Below are 21,338 nucleotides of genomic sequence, written 5' to 3'. Positions count from 1 at the left end.
CAATATTTAACCAGTTTATAATATTTGCAATATTTAACCAGTTTATAATATTAGCAATATTTAACCAGTTTATAATATTTGCAATATTTAACCAGTTTATAATATTTGCAATATTTAACAAGTTTATAATATATGCAATATTTAACCAGTTATAATATTTGCAATATGTAACCAGTTTATAATATTTGCAATATTTAACCAGTTTATAATATTTGCAATATTAAACCAGTTTATAATATTTGCAATATTTAACCAGTTTATAATATTTGCAATATTTAACCAGTTTATAATATTTGCAATATTTAACCAGTTTATAATATTTGCAATATTTAACCAGTTTATAACATTTGCAATATTTAACCAGTTTATAATATTTGCAATATCTAACCAGTTTATAATATTTGCAATATTTAACCAGTTTATAATATTTGCAATATTTAACCAGTTTATAATATTTGCAATATTTAACCAGTTTATAATATTTGCAATATTTAACCAGTTTATAATATTTGCAATATTTAGCCAGTTTATAATATTTGCAATATTTAACCAGTTTATAATATATGCAATATTTAACCAGTTATAATATTTGCAATATGTAACCAGTTTATAATATTTGCAATATTTAACCAGTTTATAATATTTGCAATATGTAACCAGTTTATAATATTTGCAATATTTAACCAGTTTATAATATTTGCAATATTAAACCAGTTTATAATATTTGCAATATTTAACCAGTTTATAATATTTGCAATATTTAACCAGTTTATAACATTTGCAATATTTAACCAGTTTATAATATTTGCAATATCTAACCCGTTTATAATATTTGCAATATTTAACCAGTTTATAATATTTGCAATATCTAACCAGTTTAATATATTTGCAATATTTAACCAGTTTATAATATTTGCAACATTTAACCAGTTTATAATATTTGCAATATTTAACCAGTTTATAATATTTGCAATATTTAACCAGTTTATAATATTTGCAATATTTAACCAGTTTATAATATTTGCAATATTTAACCAGTTTAAAATATTTGCAATATTTAACCAGTGTATAATATTTGCAATAGTTAACCAGTTTATAATATTTGCAATATTTAACCAGTTTATAATATTTGCAATATTTAACCAGTGTATAATATTTGCAATATGTAACCAGTTTATAATATTTTAAATATTTAACCAGTTTATTATATTTGCAATATTTAACCAGTTTATAATATTTGCAATATTTAACCAGTTTATAATATTTGCAATATTTAACCAGTTTATAATATTTGCAAAATTTAACCAGTTTATAATATTTGCAATATTTAACCAGTTTATAATATTTGCAATATGTAACCAGTTTATAATATTTGCAATATTTAACCAGTTTATTATATTTGCAATATTTAACCAGTTTATAATATTTGCAATATTTAACCAGTTTATAATATTTGCAATATTTTACCAGTTTATAATATTTGCAATATTTAACCAGTTTATAATATTTGCAATATTCAACCAGTTTATAATATTTGCAATATTTAACCAGTTTATAATATTTGCAATATTTAACCAGTTTATAATATTTGCAATATTTAACCAGTTTATAATATTTGCAATATTTAACCAGTTTATAATATTTGCAATATTTAACCAGTTTATAATATTTGCAATATTTAACCAGTTTATAATATTTGCAATATTTAACCAGTTTATAATATTTGCAATATTTAACCAGTTTATAATATTTGCAATATTTAACCAGTTTATAATATTTGCAATATTTAACCAGTTTATAATATTTGCAATATTTAACCAGTTTATAACATTTGCAATATTTAACCAGTTTATAATATTTGCAATATTTAACCAGTTTATAATATTTGCAATATTTAACCAGTTTATAATATTTGCAATATTTAACCAGTTTATAATATTTGCAATATTTAACCAGTTTATAATATTTGCAATATTTAACCAGTTTATAATATTTGCAATATTTAACCAGTATATAATATTTGCAATATTTAACCAGTTTATAATATTTGCAATATTTAACCAGTTTATTATATTTGCAATATTTAACCAGTTTATAATATTTGCAATATTTAACCAGTTTATAATATTTGCAATATTTAACCAGTTTATAATATTTGCAATATTTAACCAGTTTATAATATTTGCAATATTTAACCAGTTTATAATATTTGCAATATTTAACCAGTTTATAACATTTGCAATATTTAACCAGTTTATAATATTTGCAATATTTAACCAGTTTATAATATTTGCAATATTTAACCAGTTTATAATATTTGCAATATTTAACCAGTTTATAATATTTGCAATATTTAACCAGTTTATAATATTTGCAATATTTAACCAGTTTATAATATTTGAAATATTTAACCAGTTTATAATATTTGCAATATTTTACCAGTTTATAATATTTGCAATATTTAACCAGTTTATAATATTTGCAATATTTTACCAGTTATAATATTTGCAATATGTAACCAGTTTATAATATTTGCAATATTTAACCAGTTTATAATATTTGCAATATTAAACCAGTTTATAATATTTGCAATATTTAACCAGTTTATAATATTTGCAATATTTAACCAGTTTATAATATTTGCAATATTTAACCAGTTTATAATATTTGCAATATTTAACCAGTTTATAACATTTGCAATATTTAACCAGTTTATAATATTTGCAATATCTAACCAGTTTATAATATTTGCAATATTTAACTAGTTTATAATATTTGCAACATTTAACCAGTTTATAATATTTGCAATATTTAACCAGTTTATAATATTTGCAATATTTAACCAGTTTATAATATTTGCAATATTTAACCAGTTTATAATATTTGCAATATTTAACCAGTTTATAATATTTTCAATAGTTAATCGGTTTATAATATTTGCAATATTTAACCAGTTTATAATATTTGCAATATTTAACCAGTTTATAATATTTGCAATATTTAACCAGTTTATAATATTTGCAATATTTAACCAGTTTATAATATTTGCAATATTTAACCAGTTTATAATATTTTCAATATTTAACCAGTGTATAATATTTGCAATATTTAACCAGTTTATAATATTTGCAATATTTAACCAGTTTATAATATTTGCAATATTTAACCAGTTTATAATATTTGCAATATGTAACCAGTTTATAATATTTGCAATATTTAACCAGTTTATTATATTTGCAATATTTAACCAGTTTATAATATTTGCAATATTCACCAGTTTATAATATGTGCAATATTTAACCAGTTTATCATATTTGCAATATTTAACCAGGTTATAATATTTGCAATATTTAACCAGTTTATAATATTTGCAATATTTAACCAGTTTATAATATTTGCAATATGTAACCAGTTTATAATATTTGCAATATTTAACCAGTTTATATTATTTGCAATATTCAACCAGTTTATAATATTTGCAATATTTAACCAGTTTATAATATTTGCAATATTTAACCAGTTTATAATATTTGCAATATTTAACCAGTTTATAATATTTGCAATATTTAACCAGTTTATAATATATGCAATATTTTACCAGTTATAATATTTGCAATATGTAACCAGTTTATAATATTTGCAATATTTAACCAGTTTATAATATTTGCAATATTAAACCAGTTTATAATATTTGCAATATTTAACCAGTTTATAATATTTGCAATATTTAACCAGTTTATAATATTTGCAATATTTAACCAGTTTATAATATTTGCAATATTTAACCAGTTTATAACATTTTCAATATTTAACCAGTTTATAATATTTGCAATATCTAACCAGTTTATAATATTTGCAATATTTAACTAGTTTATAATATTTGACACCATTTAACCAGTTTATAATATTTGCAATATTTAACCAGTTTATAATATTTGCAATATTTAACCAGTTTATAATATTTGCAATATTTAACCAGTTTATAATATTTGCAATATTTAACCAGTTTATAATATTTGCAATATTTAACCAGTTTATAATATATGCAATATTTAACCAGTTATAATATTTGCAATATGTAACCAGTTTATAATATTTGCAATATTTAACCAGTTTATAATATTTGCAATATGTAACCAGTTTATAATATTTGCAATATTTAACCAGTTTATAATATTTGCAATATTAAACCAGTTTATAACATTTGCAATATTTAACCAGTTTATAATATTTGCAATATTTAACCAGTTTATAATATTTGCAATATTTAACCAGTTTATAATATTTGCAATATTTAACCAGTTTATAATATTTGCAATATTTAACCAGTTTATAATATTTGCAATATTTAACCAGTTTATAATATTTGCAATATTTAACCAGTTTATAATATTTGCAATATTTAACCAGTATATAATATTTGCAATATTTAACCAGTTTATAATATTTGCAATATTTAACCAGTTTATTATATTTGCAATATTTAACCAGTTTATAATATTTGCAATATTTAACCAGTTTATAATATTTGCAATATTTAACCAGTTTATAATATTTGCAATATTTAACCAGTTTATAATATTTGCAATATTTAACCAGTTTATAATATTTGCAATATTTAACCAGTTTATAACATTTGCAATATTTAACCAGTTTATAATATTTGCAATATTTAACCAGTTTATAATATTTGCAATATTTAACCAGTTTATAATATTTGCAATATTTAACCAGTTTATAATATTTGCAATATTTAACCAGTTTATAATATTTGCAATATTTAACCAGTTTATAATATTTGAAATATTTAACCAGTTTATAATATTTGCAATATTTTACCAGTTTATAATATTTGCAATATTTAACCAGTTTATAATATTTGCAATATTTTACCAGTTATAATATTTGCAATATGTAACCAGTTTATAATATTTGCAATATTTAACCAGTTTATAATATTTGCAATATTAAACCAGTTTATAATATTTGCAATATTTAACCAGTTTATAATATTTGCAATATTTAACCAGTTTATTATATTGTCAATATTTAACCAGTTTATAATATTTGCAATATTTAACCAGTTTATAACATTTGCAATATTTAACCAGTTTATAATATTTGCAATATCTAACCAGTTTATAATATTTGCAATATTTAACTAGTTTATAATATTTGCAACATTTAACCAGTTTATAATATTTGCAATATTTAACCAGTTTATAATATTTGCAATATTTAACCAGTTTATAATATTTGCAATATTTAACCAGTTTATAATATTTGCAATATTTAACCAGTTTTTTAATATTTGCAATATTTAACCAGTTTATAATATGTTCAATAGTTAACCGGTTTATAATATTTGCAATATTTAACCAGTTTATAATATTTGCAATATTTAACCAGTTTATAATATTTGCAATATTTAACCAGTTTATAATATTTGCAATATTTAACCAGTTTATAATATTTTCAATATTTAACCAGTTTATAATATTTGCAATATTTAACCAGTGTATAATATTTGCAATATTTAACCAGTTTATAATATTTGCAATATTTAACCAGTTCATAATATTTGCAATATTTAACCAGTTTATAATATTTGCAATATGTAACCAGTTTATAATATTTGCAATATTTAACCAGTTTATTATATTTGCAATATTTAACCAGTTTATAATATTTGCAATATTTAACCAGTTTATAATATTTGCAATATTTAACCAGTTTATAATATTTGCAATATTTAACCAGTTTATAATATTTGCAATATTTAACCAGTTTATAATATTTGCAATATTTAACCAGTTTATAATATTTGCAATATTTAACCAGTTTATAATATTTGCAATATTTAACCAGTTTATAATATTTGCAATATTTAACCAGTTTATAATATTTGCAATATTAAACCAGTTTATAACATTTGCAATATTTAACCAGTTTATAACATTTGCAATATTTAACCAGTTTATAATATTTGCAATATTTAACCAGTTTATAATATTTGCAATATTTAACCAGTTTATAATATTTGCAATATTTAACCAGTTTATAATATTTGCAATATTTAACCAGTTTATAATATTTGCAATATGTAACCAGTTTATAATATTTTCAATATTTAACCAGTTTATAATATTTGCAATATTTAACCAGTTTATAATATTTGCAATATTTAACCAGTTTATAATATTTGCAATATTTAACCAGTTTATAATATTTGCAATATTTAACCAGTTTATAATATTTGCAATATTTAACCAGTTTATAATATTTGCAATATTTAACCAGTTTATAATATTTGCAATATTTAACCAGTTTATAATATTTGCAATATTTAACCAGTTTATAATATTTGCAATATTTAACCAGTTTATAATATTTGCAATATTTAACCAGTTTATAATATTTGCAATATTTAACCAGTTTATAACATTTGCAATATTTAACCAGTTTATAATATTTGCAATATTTAACCAGTTTATAATATTTGCAATATTTAACCAGTTTATAATATTTGCAATATTTAACCAGTTTATAATATTTGCAATATGTAACCAGTTTATAATATTTGCAATATTAAACCAGTTTTTAATATTTGCAATATTTAACCAGTTTATAATATTTGCAATATTTAACCAGTTTATAATATTTGCAATATTTAACCAGTTTATAATATTTGCAATATTTAACCAGTTTATAATATTTGCAATATTTAACCAGTTTATAATATTTGCAATATTTAACCAGTTTATAATATTTGCAATATGTAACCAGTTTATAACATTTGCAATATTTAACCAGTTTATAATATTTGCAATATTTAACCAGTTTATAATATTTGCAATATTTAACTTGTTTATAATATTTGCAACATTTAACCAGTTTATAATATTTGCAATATTTAACCAGTTTATAATATTTGCAATATTTAACCAGTTTATAATATTTGCAATATTTAACCAGTTTATAATATTTGCAATATTTAACCAGTTTATAATATTTGCAATATTTAACCAGTTTATAATATTTGCAATATTTAACCAGTTTATAATATTTGCAATATTTAACCAGTTTATAATATTTGCAATATTTAACTTGTTTATAATATGTGCAACATTTAACCAGTTTATAATATTTGCAATATTTAACCAGTTTATAATATTTGCAATATTTAACCAGTTTATAATATTTGCAATATTTAACCAGTTTATAATATTTGCAATATTTAACCAGTTTATAATATTTGCAATATTTAACCAGTTTATAATATTTTCAATAGTTAACTCGTTTATAATATTTGCAATATTTAACCAGTTTATAATATTTGCAATATTTAACCAGTTTATAATATTTGCAGTATTTAACCAGTTTATAATATTTGCAATATTTAACCAGTTTATAATATTTGCAATATTTAACCAGTTTATAATATTTGCAATATTTAACCAGTTTATAATATTTGCAATATTTAACCAGAGTATAATATTTGCAATATTTAACCAGTTTATAATATTTGCAATATTTAACCAGTTTATAATATTTGCAATATGTAACCAGTTTATAATATTTTCAATATTTAACCAGTTTATTATATTTGCAATATTTAACCAGTTTATAATATTGTCAATAACAAAACAGTTTGGTATTTAGTTTAATGTCCTTTACAATATTTACATAAACAAAGGTTAACATGTTTACAATGACAGACTACATACATGGTAGCATAATCACGTGGACACACCGGTTCCCACTGGATCACCGAAGTTCCTATTTACAATGCCTCCCACGGGACAGAGTTAGACACCAGGGTCGTTTTTTAATGTGGAGAAAAGGAACAAAAATAAAAAAATTGTCTCAGTCGTGAAGGATTTCTCCTCCACTGACAGAGAACAAGAAATTGAAGTGCAGCATCTGAAGAACAGATACTACACTTTGATCTGGTCCTTAAGCACCGAAGTTAAGCAACGTTGAACCTTGACAGTACTAAATTGGTGACCATGTGAGACTTTCAGGTGCTGTATGTGCTCTCCGCTTATCTCGGCATTGCTTCCAGTCAACCTGATCTTCTCATTGCAACTAGACTCAAACAGTGTTGATTCAGGAGAGGTGTGGTTGGAGATTGCGCAATCCTTGCCTCACAATTACACACACTACTGCCCTTAAGGGGTATCCTTTGTCTTTTAAGACTGAACGGAAGCTGATGGCAATGTATTTGCATCGCCGAAGTTGGTCAGATTTAGAACAAAAACATGTTTGATATATACACACTAACAGAAATCGGTGCTAAAGAAAATAAGTCGGGCTGAGAATCAGAGATTTTGGTCTTAGAATGATATGTTAGCTCATGATAACTTTTTTTCTGTACACAGGAATCACCGCTTTATGAAGCCCGGAAGCCACTCGAGGATAAGGGTTTATGGGTATACATTAGTCGATGGTATTATAGCGTAGTAAAAATAAATAGTGGAAATTTTGTAAATTGGATTACTTAAGAGGACGGTTCATCAAGACTTTGTTTACGTTGGATTAAAGACAATAAAATTGCAGTCAGTTGGAAAGTAGGATTACGCAAGAGAGTTCCACAGACGTGCAGTTCTAAAAATAAGCTTTGTTTATCGAAGCTACATTTAGGTTTAGGCATAGATAAAGAGTGTTAGAAATTATTGATATTGGTTTTGGCTAGCGAGTATTTTTGCGTGAAAGTTTGGCGTAGGGAGGGGGGCATAGATTGAAGCTCAGATAAACACTTGCCATGAAAATAACGATGAAGCCGAGACAGGCTCTCAACGTCTCTTATGTGGGAAAGAGAAAAGGGTATCTTCCATTAAGCTGTGCCTAAACCTAAACGTAGATTCCATGAACAAAGCTTCTTTCTTAGAGCTGCGTGCATGTGGATTTGTCTTCCGTTTTCCTGGTTTCCGGCTGGCTACAATATGGTTGTCTTCAAGTCTAACGTAAATAAGTTCTTGATGAGCCGTTTAATATAAGTTAACAAATTTACCGAATTGCCTTGACAGAGTACAAAATAGACTTCGTGGCTTAGTGGGAGATGCCCTTTTCTCTTCCCTGCAATCTCTCTCCACCAGAAGAGACGTTGCGAACCTGTCTTTGTTTTATTGTTACTTCCATGGCAAGTGCTCGTCTGAGCTCCAATCATTGGTCCCCCCTCGCCAATCTTTCACGATCAACACCCGTCTAGCTGAAACCACTGTCAATAATTTTCCCCACTCTTTATCTGTGCCTAAATCAAAACGTAGATTCCATGAACAAAGCTTCTTTCTTAAAAGTGCCCGCCTGTGGAACTCTCTTCCGTTTGTCTGTTTCCCACATGACTACAACTTGGATGTCTTCAAATCCAACATAAACAAATTCCTGATAAACCGCCCCCTTAAGAAAGACACTTTATCAAATCTCCATTACTAACGATTACTACGATATTATCCCATTGATTACTGTACAAGCAATAACCATTTTCCCCGAGTTGCTCCCAGCGCTTGATAAGTGGTGTCTGAAACGCGTCGTACGTGAATGCTTTGTCCATTCGTGTAAAATACTACGATATAAAATTTTACTCACTATGTGTCCGAATTTTGGATGAGGATTCTTATTACTCTTACCGTTGGATGGCACCTCTACTTACAATGGACTATTTCTGACGTCATTTCCGGTAATCAGGTTTTGTTTTCCAATCAATCTGAACCCAAGACCCAGAGAGAGAAAGTCGTCACATTACCTGTCCTTCAGTTGAGCAAGGCCTCACTATACCTGCATACCTGTCTGTATTTTTGTTAATAAATTTTTATTGCGCTTTTTGTCTGAGTCATTTCGTCATTTAAACAGCAACACTTTACTTGCTCATCCGTATAAAGCTTCACCCTTGATGTGTCGAAATTTTTAGATGAGAAATAATGAATTGTGTGATTTATCCTTGAGTGAATTTTTACAAGAGTCTACAACAATATTAAATGCCTGTATACAAAAGTGTGGAAACTTGTTTACGGCATCTCGGATTTTAATTATAGTTTATTATGTGTTACCTCGGATCGCGTCCTATTTACGTGACGTGGAATTTTTCACAGATCAATTACAAACCAACGCTGCTTTAAAGTTTGCACGGTTTTAACACACAAACAACGAATAAAGCAAGATGAAAAACAAACATCGTAGATATTTTAATCGTATATTACTTTGTGTTCGTCTGTCAGCATTTAAATTACATTTTTATTTGATTGACTTATCTGTATTAGATGCTAAACTTGGCTTGTCTGTTTTTCTGTTTTACAGTTTCAATAAAAGTAAAAATGTGGTTCTTATTTTAAACCGATCCGATTAAATGAGACTTTCTCCAGAACATAAATTCTTATATTAACATTTTTCATCCGTTTTTTTTTTTTTCACTTTTTCATTAGATTTTATCCAATCTAAAACATCTGTTAAAATGTTTACGTAAGATTATCGAATCAATTTTAATTAAAAAGATTCCATCGATTTTCGATAATTTAGTGCTCATTTACCGTGTCGATATAATCATAGCATAATCCAGAAATCAGTTAAAGTGTGTGTATATATAAATAAATAAATAAATATATATATATATATATATGTGTGTGTGTGTGTGTGTGTGAGAGTGTGTGTGTGTGTGTGTTTAATCCCAGAATAATTTGATTTAAAGTAGAATATAAATATGTAAGGGAACAACTTCTATGAAATACATAGATAAAGACTAAATAAAGCATTTAACTACTTCAAATAGAGCAATGCTTTCTTAGTCTCACAGCGTCAATATCTGCAACAGAGAATGAAACTTCCAGGTCATGACTGCGTAAATTCAGTCACATTAACAATTTAAAGTGCAACCCCTTCTGACCCATTCGGGTAAAATAGATACTGCATTATTTTTAAAACGCTACTGGCATATATATATATATATATATATATATATATATATATATATATGGTGTTAATCGTAACACCCAGCACTGAAGATTTCCGAAAGGATGAAACACTAGAGTCTGTAGGTATTTAATTATTATAGTAAAAAAAAAATAATTATGTCAGCCCCTTAAAAAACTTGTTTCTTTTCTTTGAGCACATTCAGTTGAATTAAATCGGTCAATTTAGCTCTGATGCGCAGATCTTCGTATAACGTTTAAATCACCGTGCCTGACGTAAAGAACAATTAAATTAAAATCTTTAAATTCAACGTTATTTCTCTCGGTTAATGGTAGCCGATACGGTCTTTGCTAATCGAGCCAGAGATGGTTCGTGTTACCAGGCTCGAATCTGTCGACAGGTGTTAATTATGACACCCTGCACTTAAGATTTCCGAAAGGATGAAAAAATAGTGTATGTAGGTATTTAATTATTATATAAAAAAGATATTATATATATATATATATATATATATATATATATATATATATATATATATATATATATATATGGAAATACTGCTTTCCAATCGTATTTCAAGTTTTATTTCTATCATGAAGTTCAATGTGATAACAGCACCTATAACAAATAAATGACAAAAGTCTAAATTTCAAGTTACATTAGATTGACCATCTCACTATTTATTCCTTAAAGTACGGTGACATTAACAATTATTGACAGTACCAGTTTTGTTACACAAACACAGTCATTTTATTATTATGTCAATTAAAATGGATGCATTGATTGTTATGATAATTAAATAAATAACTTTGTGCTACGAAACAGGTGGTGGAAATAAATGTGAATATCATCACACTTAAAAGAACATATTTTTTAATAGTCCACATTATGTTACCTGGAATATAGACAGTTATCATTTATTCATATAAATGTACACATTTCCTTACATATACATTTATATATATATATATATATATATATATATATATATGAACAAATGATTAATGAAACATGTTAAAAGACATCGTGAAAAAGTGTTAAAAACATATTTAATTTTAAAAAAGGAAGCACAAGATAAGTGGATAGTCCTTAATCCGCGGAGTTTCGAAGAAATACTCTCCTTCTCATCAGAGGGCAGGAATTAGCAAACTGCGGGATCGGATTTTGCATATAAAAGTATTTAATGAAACTACAAGTAAGTCACAGATCTTACTTGGTTAAAAAAAGGGTGAGGTAAGGGGAACAGGAGGCGAAAGAAAAATGATAAAAAGATTTCACATGAATGGATAGTCCGGTGAAGGGTAAAAAATCCAAGAATGGTAAAATCCAACACGGTCGAATTTCAAATTTCCAATCCAATGGGTAAATTCCAAATGGTCCAAAATGATCCAAAAGGCATAGTTCCTTGGAAAATATCGCAAATGGAATGAATTCCAAATCATATATATATATATATATATATATATATATATATATATATATATATATATATATATATATATATATATATATATAAAAGCTGAACGTCTGTGTGTGTCTCTGGTCACGAATAGGCTCCTTTTGCTATTATAGAAAACTGATCACATATAATGATAGAAGATGTATCGAGGCACAGGAATGGGTATGTTTGATCTGGCATGCTGATGATTCATTAAAATTGTGGGATCTCCGTACGCGCCTGGTCCACAAAGTATAGGAAAAAAAATTTAATAAAAAAAACGTTTACAAGTGTTTTTGATATAGATGTACATAATAATAATTTGATAAGTATGTTTTAACTTAAATAAGAATGGTATAATAAAATTGTGGGGTCTGCGTTCTCGACTGGCCTTCATAGAATGGAAATAGGCACAAACTTTAATAAAGAGTTTTCATATCTATCTGCGTAAGTATACTTTGATAATTATGTTTCAGTTTGAAGAAATATGGTATAATAAAATTATGGGGTGTTCGTTCGCGCCTGACCTCCATAAAAATATGTCACAAAGTTTAACAAGATTTTTTAATATTGATCCACAGAATATTGTGATAGGTGTTTCAGTGTGAACAGATATGGTATAATAAATTATGGGGTGTGTCTATTTTGTTTTTACTCTCATCATAGTTTGCTTTGGTTTTGATACCCCCAAATTCGAAGCTATCTTTTTATAACCCTTCCTTTTCATAACCTATCATCACATTTCATAAATCAGAGTCCATTTTCTGTAGGCTGTTTTTGAACCCAGTCAACGACGGGCACTTTTGCTAGTATATATATCTGATTATTTACTATAATAATGATTAAATACCTACAGCCACTAGTGTTTCATCCTTTCGGGAATCATCAGTGCCGGGTATTAAAGCTCTCTCTGGCTTCATAAGCAAGGATTTAATCTATTCGGCTACTGTAAACCGCAAAAAAAAAATGCTGTTGAAATTTAAACACACGCACACACATACATATATTTATTTAATAATTATATCTTCTTGTAATTTTTTTTAGTTTAATATTTAATTCATTTATTTATTGTTTATTTATTTTTTTTTTTTTTAATTTCCGAAACTTTTCGTATTGATATAATATCTTAATTAGCTTTCGTTTCGCATACTTCGTTTGTCTAAATCTGTCGTTTTATCGTTGATTTATAACTTAGTTCCTGCTCCTTTTTAAATAAACCTATAATGTAACGCACTATTTACATCCTTTTTTAAATAATTTTTCACTCCTTATTCTACAATTTCTGTATTTAAGTTACGTTTAATCTTTAGGTTTCCACCTTCTCCTATCGAAAACAAAACCTTGTTATTTTTATTTACCGTACAAACAATTCCATCAAATTAAAAGACAAAAGGTAATCACTCGTGAATAACCATATTAATTCAATTAAAATTTTCTATCATATTTATTCTGATTTCTAATAATATTTTTATTATAATCCTTTGGTATTATATTTTTATATGTATACAAAATTCTGGATAATGTCCTAAAATCTTTTAACGTAATTTTTTCAGTTAAACTATTACTGGTATAATTATTTAGTCTATTTTGATTTGTTATAATCATTTAACTTATACGTTGAAAATGTTTTTTTGTTTTTTTCTAATATATATATATATATATATATATATATATATATATATATATATATATATATATATATATATATATATATATATATATACAAGTAAACATTATTAAATTCAACGGACACATTTTGGTTTATGATTTATTTTTTATTTTTCGATTTTTGTATAATTTTTTCTATCAAAATCTAAAGTATTAATAAAGGTTCAATAGTTGTTACTGTATCGAGCGCAAATTCGTCCAACAATCATCTTCAGGTGCCGAGGAAGTTGCAACTTAGAAGTGTCTTTTCCTTCGATATGTTGCGACTATGAGGAAGGTATTTCTCTGCTTTGTCTCATGCCAACTAGGCAAAGACGTTTATGTAACCCGTTAAAAAATTGTCTCTCAAATATTTTATTGTCCAATTGTGATCTGTCTCATTTTATATGTATGAACACCCACACACGCATCCGCCCAATGAGCATTGACACACATAAACATCCCCTAGATGATAGGCGCTGTGATGAACAGATATTTAAGCATGCATTTATATACCTACGTATAAGTACATATACACTAGTTTATAGGCAATACGCACAATTACATGAAAACCTAGACGACACAGACCGTTATATAAACGGTTATATTATATGTATATACATATACAGAGGTGATAAGAGAAAGAGCGAGCTGATACAATACGACGAAGTAATCAATAAACAGAATTAATTAAAATAACAGAAACATATAATAATATGATGCGAATAGTTTAGTTTGATATTTTTTTTACACAATGATCACCACTTATTAAGGTCCGGAAGCCACTCAGGGATAAGGGTTATTGCAAGTACATTACGTTAGTGTGGAGATTTGATGAAGTGTTTACGTAAGGGGGCGGTTCATTAGGAATTTGTTAACGTTGGACTTGAACACATCCAAGTTGTAGTCCGGTGGGAAGCAGGCAGGCGTATCAATGAGGTTCCCTCCCCAGAAAAAAGACATTAACAAAAACCTGAAGTTGAGAGAGCGTGAAAATCGAGTTCTCTGAACCAAACTTAGTAGGTCAGATCGTAGAAAGCAGTAACAACGCACAGAACTTTCTTTTTGATTAATCACAAGCTATTTCGGCATAAAATATAAAGTTGATTCGATCGAGCGAAAGTGTTACTTTTAAAATTGAAAAGGTTGAGAAATGGAAATAATAAACGATTTGCCTTGAGTTTTGACAATTGAAAGCGTCGAGGAAAGAAGGATTAAAAATGATTAGCGTCGAACGTTGAAAATTGAAAGCGTCGAGAAATGGAAGTTTGCAAAGTGATCCGTCAGAATATTTTTAAGTCGTCGTATAATGGAGAATTACGGTTCGGCTGATTATTTTTTGTAAGTGAAACTAATAGAATCCAGCGTAGTCTGAAAAACTAGCAGTGTCTAGACTTGTCTGTGAATCTAATGATGCGCAGCTTTGTCTGAGATGGTAGTGGTGTCTAGCGTTGTCTGAGAGGCTAGTAATGTCTAGCGGTGTTGAAAGTTGATGAGCGTCTGATCTTGTCACGGGGGTATGTGAGATGATCTTTTGGGATCATGGGGAGATGTAGTTTGATGCGCATTGTCTCGGAAACGTTTCGGGTCAATCGACAAAAGCTCAATTTCTCAATATTTAAAACATCATTGCTCACATTCCTAGTTTAGAAATGAACAATGATTTTAAAGGTGTGATTTGCAAGTGTATAGAATTTAGAGTTTTTTTATTACAATTTGTAAGATTACATTATAACATGTATATATGTAACCATATATATATATATATATATATGGTTACATATATATATATATATGTTATAATGTAGTCTTACAAATTGTAATGAAAACTCTAAATTCTATACACTTGCAAATCACACCTTTAAAATCATTGTTCATTTATTTCAATCGCGTTCTTAACACATTAAAAAGGGTATTTTTAGACACGAGACGTTTCACTAGTTCCAGAAACTTAAATATGATTTTAACTGAAACATATAAAAAAAATCCATATTTTAAAGAAACAATAATTAAAACTGCTAGGATGACTGATGAAACTCAGTCGAAAGTACTTGCAACAAACAAATAAGAGAAACAACAGATAGAGCAAGACGTTAATAGAACTTTCTTGCACAAATTCAACGAGGAAATAAGAAGGGCAATTCGAAATATTGAAAAGATACAAAAAAAGCTCATTAAGTAAGAACACGCTCTTCTATTTAACAATAATTGTCTAAACACACACACACACACACATATACACACACACACACATATATATATATATATATATATATATATATATATATATATATATATATATATATATGAACTGCCGACTGTCATCACGACGGTTCTAGGTTCGATCCTCGGCTTGGGATAGGTGTTAGTCTAGCGGCACTGATGAGTTGTGAAACAACGAAACAGGACTATATGTCGATGACTAAAAAATATATTTTATATATGATATATACAAATGGGACAACCAAATATTCTGGCTATATCGGATTACTCGATCACCTCTGATTATTCCCTTGGATCACTACTCGTCCGACCTGGCAGTAATATTCTGGAAACTATTGAATTCATTCTGATATTGGACTGCCCAGGTTGTATGATATCCCTGTTCTATATCTAAAGCACCAATTTTTAAATAATATTTTCAATACATGTGCTGAAAAGAAAAATATTTTTTTATTCATAGCTTAATATTTTGCTAATTGCATTTCATTTCCTCTGATGATTTGAACCATTATTGAAAATCCATGGATTAAGGATATATATATATTATATATATATGTATATATATATATATATATATATATATATATTAAATGTATTTATACAAACATTTTTGGTAGACATGTTGTTTCATTGGATTTACTTCTAGCAAAATATAAAAGTTCTGTTTACTCATTGACCACTTTTTGGTAGACACATGTTGTTGCATTGGATTTACTTCTAGGAAACTAAAATCTACTGCCATTATATATATATATATGTGTGTGTGTGTGTGTGTGTGTGTGTGCAGGTTTTATTTATCTTTTTGTATGTATGTTATCTTTTACCAGAATAATATTTTCCAAAGGTGAACAAACAATGGATATTTAATAAGGTTCATACAAGGGCAAAATATACTTTTTTATGTATGACATAAGTGATTATTTGTCGCTACACATCCATAAGCATGTTTCAGTCAGACAGTTACAATTAACTTGTGACCCCTTCAAGCGATATTTCTTTTTTTTAGCCACTCATGTATAAGGGTTCATGAGTGTAAAGTGGTAGTGTAGTAATCGTTAATGGTAGGAATTGAGTAGAATTTTATTTATTTACAAGCGGGGGTACCCGGCGTTGCCGGAGTGTTTGTTTCCGGGACGGGGGGGAGTTTTAAAAAATGTTATGGTAGGTAAGTAGGAAGGATCAAACCCGGAGTCATGAGTAAAAGTAGGAAAATAAAGTGTGAAAAAAAAACAAAAAAACATCTGCAACGTTAACAGTTCGGCCACCAAGAAAAGTCCATTCCAGTTGTTTAGGAAAAAAAAAAAAAAAAACGACTACGGTAGGTCGGCGCGAACGTGAAAATATAATGTGAATTGGACAGCACGCTAACCACTACGCCACAGAGCACTGCAGCTTAGTTTAGTGATTTTAAATAACACGAAAAATATATCCAGTTTGGTAGAAAAGTAACTTATCTTGCCTTTGATAATATTTATTTGTTATATATTTGTTTTTTGACAACTTTTTCGAATCAATGTGTACAGTAATACAAACCCCTTTTCTGTTCCATTCTTTCAGACGTATATTCTTTCGTGATTTTTTAATCGACTTATTTTATAACATCAGAATATTGTTCACTTCTTTCTAATTATATATATATATACACACACACACACACACACACATATATATATATATATATATATATATATATATATATATATATATATATATATATATATATATATATATATAAGCGAGATAAGACACTGATAGAATGCAGATGAAAAATTCTGATAGATAGTACTGGACCAGGATAGAAAGTACTAGACCAGGAAAGATACCTCATCTAATTTTTACATTTTAATGGGATCGACCGACTCCGCACAAGTTACTGATTCGGTCGGTCTCTACCTGTTAAGGGAGGTCAACCTAGAATTCAAAAACTTGCAGGGAGGCCTATATAGAGATGATGCCCTTTTTCATCACAAAAAAACAGATCCAGACAATACAATAATACCGTAAACAAATTACATGAATTCTTTAGAAACTATGGCCTTTCTATTGAAGTAGATCCTAATAAGAAGACATCTAATTTCTTTTACATATCCTTAAATCTAAATTCGGAAACCTACTCCCCTTACTATAAGCCTAATTTGAACCTTTTCTATGTGCATAAACAATCGAATTATCCGAGATCTATTATCAATTCCATAGTACCATCCGTCTCAAAAAGAATATCAAGCCTATCAGCGAATAAGAAAACATTTAGCCAAAAAGCAACCTTTTACAATAATGCCTTACGCAATTCAGATAGAATACATAGGTAACAAACTGGAAAACAACAAAAATAAATCAATAATTACGCATAACATGACCCAAAAGAAAAGCAATAACTCCATCCGTAACTCCTCGAACAAGCATAATCCTAATCCAGAGCACACAAAGTCTAAGATTAAATCCAATAGCAAACAAAACAAAAAGAATAACACTAAATTAAGGCGAAAAAATCCATATGGTTCAACCCGCCATACAGCCCCAATATAAAAACTAATATACCTAAGGATTTTTAAAAATAATTGAACAATCTTTTGAACAACCCCATAGATACATCACTATATTAAATAAAAATTCAATAAAAATCTCTTACTCCTCTATGCCTAACATAGCACAAACGATAATAACATCAAACAACTCTAATTAAGAAAATCCCAGGACCATCCTCCGCAGACTCCACCCACACAAAATTGTAATTGCCCAAACAAACAATCTTGCCCCTTAGGAAATGATTGCATCCACAAGAACGTAATCTATTCATGTACAGTCACTGAACTCCCAACCACAACAACAAGTGCAAGGGATAGAACACCAAAAAATAATACTCAAAACACATTAACTACTGAACCGACAGCATTAGAGAGCTCTACTGGCTCCAACTATGCCAATCCCATAAATAAAACACATGATAACACCCAAGTCACTCAAGAACCCCATCCTGAAAACGATTCAAACCTAATCATCCCGTCCTCCTATAAGTTTATCCCACACCCATAGTAGAAACTCTGACAGCTTAAACACCATTAATGAAAATGTAAAATCCTACACGTATATCGGCGCAACGGCAAATCTAATTTAACTGAGAATTTCCAACCATATAAGCTCCTTTAATAATGAAAATCCAAATAGCAATAGAGGCAACTACCTAACAACTCTGATTAAAGACCTCCAATATAGCAATCTTCCATACTCGCTAAAATGGGATTTATTGAAAAAAATCCAATTCATACACACCTAAATCTAAATTTTGCAACCTTTGCACTTCAGAAGCAGTTGCAATAATAACATATCCTAAAGCCACGAGAAGCACCAAAAATGAACTTGTTTCGTTATGCAAGCACAGGAAAAAATCACGTATAGCCAGCTCAAAGCCACTTAAGTCACCATACCTGAACTAGTTTGGACACGTTGCCCCTATATGTATGAGCATAGATTCATGCTTGTATGAGTGTATATATATGCACGCATGAGAGGGTGGATGTTGTATTTTCTGTAGCAATGATAATATTTATCACTTGCTTATGAGCGCAGTTGTACATTCGAGTACGCGCGGATACATAATCGCCCGGCTGTATAAGCAGTTCCCTTAATATGCGTGTTTGCGTTATATTTATATATGTAATTGAGTGCACATATGCATAATATAACGATGCGTATGTATATGAGTCTGTATTTATGTAAGCATGGTATGGATCAGTGTTTGTGCGTAAATATATACTATCTATATGTATATGTGAATGTCTATATATGCATATGTACGTACGTATGTGTGTCTCTTGGTATATATGTGCTTCTATTGCTTCTATTTGCACTTATGTTTAGGTTGGACAGGTTGATATACAAGTAATCATTATATAAATAGTTAAAATTAATCACGCCTGAGCGACCACATACCCAGCTCCACGTTTAAATCAACTCTCCCCTTTATAAAAATATATAATTAGTCACAGTATATACAGCACTCACTCAAACATCAATTCCAACTCAATGAACAACAAAACACACTCATCGCCTCCAAACAAAAATATATGTATTTTAAATAAAATTTAAACAAACATAATAAAACTAGATCACACTACAAAAACAAACGTATTTAACTGACTTATCTCAACTAACCAAGCCACCTTTAAAATATACACTCAAAATTAAAAGAAACCAACCTTAAACTCACTTAATTAATTGTTGAAATAAAAATTTTCCCTTCTAATGGTACGTATCCAAATTGAGAAAATTTAGAAAAAGAAAATGTACTTTGGGGCTTTTTGGATAATTTCCCCAGTAGTTTGGAACAACGCAAGAATACATCAGGTTAGCAAACTGAACACTATAAGAAACTGCTGCTGATAGCCTAGACCATATACCTACAAGTGAATCTGATAATGACGTCACGCTGTCATGTGCATCGGCCTTCTTTACTCTCGGTAGCTACGGTTTAACTATTATCTCAACTAACCCAGTCACCTTTAAAATATACACTCAAAATTAAAAGAAACCAACCTTAAACTCACTTAATTAATTAACCCTCCAACCATTCCATATGTTCACACCATGACTCATCTCTATCTCCACCTCATCAGCTCACCCATCCCCACAGCAAAAATAGCACACCCACCCCCTATCAAGCACACACCCAATTGAAAATCAGAAGAATATCCATTTCCCACTTGAACTTAAATCAAGAGATCAACCCTTTTAAAGAATACTAAAACCCAACTCCCCCCCACCCGCCGAAAAAAAATCCATGTATGCTCGCTCAACTTTAACTCTCCCCCTTCTCTCTTTACCCTCTGTACTTCAGCCCACTTTCCTCTTTCCCTTATCTAAAAGGGTTCCCTCACCCACTATAAACAAGAAAACGAACTATCTTTCTACAGAGACTCACGTCTCAAACAAGCCGTTCTAACGTACCGTTCTGAATATCATCTCCAGGATTATTTTTCTATCTTTGCTATTTTGATAACTACACTATTGATTCCGAGGTCCATTGCACACTTAACTCAATGCTCAATTCCTATTACTAACGAGGATAATTACAATGGAATGGTATATCCGCCCAATTTCGGAAATACTTTGTCAACACTGAGAAAGC

The sequence above is a fragment of the Euprymna scolopes genome, chromosome 23 (assembly GCF_053919585.1).
Source record: "Euprymna scolopes isolate OS-2025 chromosome 23, ASM5391958v1, whole genome shotgun sequence".
In the NCBI taxonomy this organism is placed as follows: Eukaryota; Metazoa; Mollusca; class Cephalopoda; order Sepiida; family Sepiolidae; genus Euprymna; species Euprymna scolopes.
This window is presented reverse-complemented; position numbering follows the sequence as displayed.